The sequence below is a fragment of the Nicotiana tomentosiformis genome, chromosome 12 (genome assembly GCF_000390325.3).
Source record: "Nicotiana tomentosiformis chromosome 12, ASM39032v3, whole genome shotgun sequence".
NCBI lineage: Eukaryota > Viridiplantae > Streptophyta > Magnoliopsida > Solanales > Solanaceae > Nicotiana > Nicotiana tomentosiformis.
Genome location: NC_090823.1, coordinates 89,686,571 through 89,692,942, shown reverse-complemented (window position 1 = coordinate 89,692,942; position 6,372 = coordinate 89,686,571).

Genomic DNA, 6,372 nt, shown 5'->3' with positions numbered 1-6,372 from the left:
ACAAGCATTTATTTAATTCACCTATGGGGTTGATTCCCTCTTACAAGGTTAGAAAGGAGACTTACCTCGTCTCAAAGCCTACTTCCTAATTCAAGAACGCGCTCAAACCTCCATATTTGATGCCAAACAACTCGAAGCTAGTCAAACATTACGTAAACTAATCAATCTATGCTCAAAAGTTCATAAATCCACCATTTAAGTGATTACGCAACCTAAATTGCATGATTCCAAAAATTTACCCCCGGGCTCACATGCCCGGATTCCGGAAACTTTTAAAGAAAGTTGTTACCCATAACCTTAGGAACATAAATATATGATTTTTACTAAATTCCATAACGAATTTCGTGGTTAAATCCCATTTTTATCAAAAACCTAGGTTTTTCATCTAAACTCAAAATTTTTACTAATTTACATGTTATAACCTACCCAATATCCATGTATATAACTCATATTTGATAGGAATTACTTACCTCAACTAGTTGATGGAAATCCCCTCTCTAACCAGCTCTAAAATCGCCCCCAAGAAGAGTAAAAAGTGAGCAAAAATGCTCAAAGTCCGATTTAAAACACACTGCCCTTCAGCGACTTCCGCACCTGCAGTTACATTGGGGCACCTGCGGCTCCGCTTCTGCGGACAACTCGCGCAGGTGCGGACCAAAGCCAGGCTACCTCATCTCACTTCTGCGCCAAGGTGATCGCACCTGCGTCCACGCATCAGCGACAAATGACACACATCTGCGACACAGCCCGCTCCTGTAATGCCTGCCTTCGCACCTGCACTTTCGCAGGTGCGGTCCTTCTTCCGCGTCTGCGATGGCTGGGCAGCCTATGCTGGAATGCATCTGCGATCATGGTCTCGGACCTACGAGCTCGCACCTACGGCTGACCAAGTGCATGTTCCATTATGACAATAGCTGGAGCTTCAGCTTTGGCTTCCAAATTCCAACTTGGTCCGAGCCTCGTTCGATTGACACTCGGGGCCACCGGGGGCCCGTCCGAACATACCAACAAGTTTGAAATCAGAAAACGGACACGCTCAAACTCTCGGAACGCTCAAAACAACATTAAAACTAAGAATCACACCATAAAACCAATTGAATCAAACTTAAGAACTTCAATTTACTTCCAATGCGCCGAAACGTGCTTACACTACTCGGAATGACACCAAACTTTGCGTGCAAGTCTTAAATGATATTACGGAACTATTACCGATCTCGGATTCCCGTTTGGACCTCGATAACACCAAACCCCACTCCAAACCAAATTTAAAGAACTTCAAAAACCTTCAAGAACCAACTTTCACTATTAGGCGCTGAAACACTCTCGGGTAACCCAAAACCCGATCCGAATATACGTCTAAGTCCGAAATTATCATACGAACCTATTGGAACTGTCAAATCTTGATTCCGAGATCGTTTACTAAAAATGCTGACCAAAGTCAAACTTGGCCTTTCAAGCCAACCTTAAGGAACTAAATGTTCCGATTTCAACCCAATCATCCCCGCAAGTCATAAATTAGTAAAAGAAAGTACGGGAAGTCTTATTTAGGGAAATAGGGTTCTAGAAAGAAAAATGACCGGTTGGGTCGTTACATTCTCCACCTCTTAAAAAACGTTCGTCCTCGAACGTGTTTAGATTCATACCTGATGTGCTGAATAAGTGATGATATCTGCTCCGCATGTCCTCCTCGGACTCCCAGGTCACCTCCTTGACTAGTTGGCCCCTTCACTGAACCTTTACCACGGAAATGCTCTTGGATCTCAACTGTCGATCCTGTCTAGAAACAATGGCAACCGGCTCCTCCTCATAACCCAAGCTCTCATCAATCCGAATAGTGCTGAAGTCTAACACATATGACAGGTCGACATGATACCTCTGGAGCATAGACACGTGAAAAACTGGATGAACCCCTGATAGGCTGGGAGGTAAAGCAAGCTCATACGCAACCTCCCCAACTCGCCTCAACACCTCAAATGGGCCTATAAACCTTGGGCTCAGCATGCCCTTCTTTCCGAATCTCATAATACCCTTCATCGGCGAGACTTTCAAGAAAACCTTCTCGCCGACTATAAATGATACATCACACACCTTCTTGATCCGCGTAGCTCTTCTGTCTGGACTGTGCCGTGCGAAATCGCTCCTGGATCAACTTTACCTTTTCCAAGGCATCCTTTACCAAATCAGTACCATATAGCTTAGCCTCACCGGGCTCAAACCGCCCGATGGAAGAACGACATCGCCAACCATATAAAGCCTCAAATGAAGCCATCTCGATGCTGGACTGATAAATGTTGTTGTAAGAAAACTCAGCCAATGGAAAGAACTGGTCCCACTCTCCTCCAAATTCAATCACACATGCTCTGAACATATCCTCCAATATCTGAACTGTCCGCTCTGACTGCCTGTGGGTCTGTGGATGAAACGCTATGCTGAGCTCTACACAGGTCCCCAACTCGCTCTGTACGGCTCTCCAGAAATGCGAAGTGAACTGAGGGCCTCTATCTGATATGATGGAAAAAGGCATACCATGCTACCGAACTATCTCCCGAATATAAATTTGGGCCAACCTCTCTGAATTATAGGTAGTAGCAACGGAATTAAGTGTGTCGACATGGTCAACCTGTCGACAATGACCCAAACTGCATCAAACTTCCGCAAGGTCCGCGGCAATCCAACTACAAAGTCCATAGTAATGCGCTCACATTTCCACTCAGGTATAGTTATCTACTGAAGTAGGCCACATGGCCTCTGGTGCTCATACTTAACCTGCTGGCAATTTAAGCACCTAGCCACATACTCAACTATGTCTTTCTTCATCCGCCGCCACCAATAATGCTGTCTCAGGTCACGATACATCTTCGTAGCACCTGTATAAATGGAATACTGAGAACTGTGTGCCTCATCTAAAATCCTCTCCCTCAAGCCATCGACATTAGGAACACATAGGCGATCCTGGAGTCGCAAAACACCATCCTCGCCAATAGTAACCTCCTTGGCACCACCCTGTAGTACTGTCTCTCCAAGAACTGCCAAATGCGGATCATCAAACTGTCGGGCCTTAATCTGCCCCAATAATGAACACTGAGCAACAACACATACAAGAACTCGGCTGGGCTTGGAAATATACAACCTCACAAGACGGTTAGCCAAGGACTGAATGTCCAAAGCTAGTGGCCTCTCCTCCGTTGAAATAAATGCCAAGCTACCCATACTCTTTGCCTTCCTGCTTAAGGCATCTGCGACCACATTTGCCTTGCCCGGATGATAAAGAATGGTGATGTCATAATCCTTCAGTAACTCGAGCCATCTACGCTGCCTCAAATTGAGATCCCTTTGCTTGAACAAATGCTGTAAGTTGCGATGATCAGTATATACCTCACATGACACCCCATACACATAATGCCTCCATATCTTAAGAGCATGAACAATCGCGGCTAACTCCAAATCTTGCACAGGATAATTCTTCTCATGAATCTTGTGTTGACGCGAAGCATATGCAATAACTCGCCCCTCCCGCATCAATGCACAACCCAATCCAACATGTGAAGCATCGTAATATACCGTATACATCCCCGAGCCGGAAGGCAACACTAGAACCGGTGTTGTAGTCAAAGCTGTCTTGAGCTTCTGGAAGCTCGCCTTACAATCCTCGGACCAACGTAACGGAGCACCCTTCTGGGTCAATCTAGTAAAAGGTGCTGCAATGGATGAAAAGCCCTCCATAAATCAGCGATAATAGCCTGCTAACCCCAAGAAACTCCTGATCTCAGTGGCCGAAGTGGGACAAGACCAACTCTGAACCGCCTAAATCTTCTTGGGATCCACTTTAATACCCTCTCCTGATAGAACATGCCCCAAGAATGTCACAGACTCTAGCCAAACCTCACATTTGGAGAACTTAGCATATAACTCCTGTTCTCGGAATGTCTGAAGTCCCACTCTCAAGTGTTGCTCGTGCTCCCCCAGGCTACGTGAGTAAATCAAGATGTCATCAATGAATACAATAATGAAGGAATCAATATAAAACCTGAACACCCGGTTCATCAAATCCATAAACGCCACTGGGGCATTAGTCAAGCCGAAGGACACCACTAGAAACTCATAATGACCATATCTGGTACGGAAGGCAGTCTTCGGAACATGTGAGTCCCGAATCTTCAACTGATGGTAGCGTGATCTCAAATCAATCTTAGAAAACACCCTAGCACCCTGCAACTGGTCAAATAAATCATCGATACGCGGAAATGGGTACTTGTTCTTGATGGTAACCTTGTTCAACAGGCGGTAATCAATGCACATCCACATAGTCCCATCTTTCTTCTTCACAAATAACATTAGTGCACCCCAAGGTGATACACTTGGTCTCACAAACCCCTTTGCTAACAACTCCTCAAGTTGCTCCTTCAACTCCTTCAATTTTTCCGGAGCCATAACTATGGTGGGATAGATATGGGCTGGATGCCAGGAGCCAAATCAATACGAAAATCAATATCACGATCTGGTGGCATGCTTGGAAGGTCTGAAGGAAACACATCGGAGAACTCCCAGACTACTAGCAGTGAATCACTCATCGCAGACTCTACGGTGGTTTCCCGAACATAAGCTAGATAAGCCAAACAACCCTTCTCGACCATATGTCGAGCCTTCAGAAAAGAGATGACCTGACTAGTTGCACTAACGGAGGAACCCTTCCACTCCACTCTCGGCAACTCTGGCATCACTAAAGTAACAGTCTTGGCATGACAATCAAGGATGGCATGATATGGGGATAACCAGTCCATGCCAAGGATGACCTCAAAGTCGATCATATCAAGTAACAGAAGGTCCGCTCTAGTCTCGTAACAACATAATGTAACCACACAGGACCTGTAGATCTGATCCACAACACAGAATAACCCACATGAGTGGACACATAAATAGGAGTACCCAAGGTCTCACGAGGAATAACCAGGAAATGAGCAAATAGAGATGACACATATGAATAAGTAGACCCTGGATCAAATAATACTGAAGTATCCCTACCGCATACCGAAATAATACATTGATAATGGCATCTAAGGCCACTGTATCTGGTCTGGCCAAAAAAACATAGAATCTAGCTCGAGCGCCGGGCGGCTAGCCTCCGCCTGCCTGAACAATAGCTGGCTGACCTCCCCCTACCTGGCCTCCACCTCAAGCATGGCCCCTACCTGCCTGACCTCTGCCTCTAGGCGGCCGGACAACCGGTGCTGTAATTATGGGATGCTGACCCTGCTGCACTGCCTTGCCCCGAAGCCTAGGGCATAATCTCGTCATATGACTGCGATCCCCGCACTTGAAATAGCCCCTCGGTGTGGCGATTAGCTACCCTGATGTCTGATCCTGAGGGCCTGTAGACCCAATGGAAGAAGCCAGAATAGCTGGTGGACGGTATGAACTCTCCGGCATGGCACTAAGATAGGAGCTGGAAGAACCCTGGTGACCTGAATACCCACTGGAAGAACCCTGGAGGGCTGGTGGGCGGTAAGAACTCTCTGGTGAGGCGCAGAAAATAGGGCGCACTGGAGCACCTCGAGGAGGTGGTGGTGATGAATATTGGGGCCTACTAGGCTAACCCCTCCTAAACTGTCCTCTGCCCCTAGCCGGGGCACCTCTAAACTCTCCAGAGAAACGGGCCCTCTTGTCCTGCTGCATCTTTTGTCTCCCTCTCTGATGGTAACCCTCAATCCTCCGAGCAATCTCCACTACCAACTGATAAGAAGTCCCCATCTCAACCTCTCGAGCCATATTGGCCCTAATACCGGAGTGCTACCCCATAATAAACCTCCGCACTCTCTCTGCGTCCGTAGGAATTATCATAAGTGCATGGCGAGACAACTCAAAAAACCTCGCCTCATAGTCGGTCACTAACATCTGATCCTGCTCAAACTGATCAAACTGATACCGCAACTCTTCCCTCTCGGAGGGTGGGATATACCTATCCAAATAAAAGCTATGAGAACTTGCTCCAAGTCATGGGAGGAAAACCCACTGGTCTGCTAAGAAGATAAGACTGCCACTACCTTCCGGCCCTGCCCTCCAACTTGAAAGTAGTGAAGTCAACCCCATCAGACTCCAGTATCCTCATGTTGTGTAGTATGTCCCTGCACCTATCAATGAAATCATGGGTATCCTTATGACGCTCGTCTCCGAAGATAGGAGGGTGTAACCTAGTCCATCTGTCCAATAACTTCTATGGATCGCCGTCCGCAGTCGGTCTAGGCTCAGGTGCAGCCGCCGTAACTGGCTGGGCTCCGCCCATGGGTAGTGCACTCGGAGTCTGATATACCGCAGCTACATGTTTGGGAGCCCGAGCAGTAGGGGTCTGTGCTCCCCATCCCGCCTAAGATATGG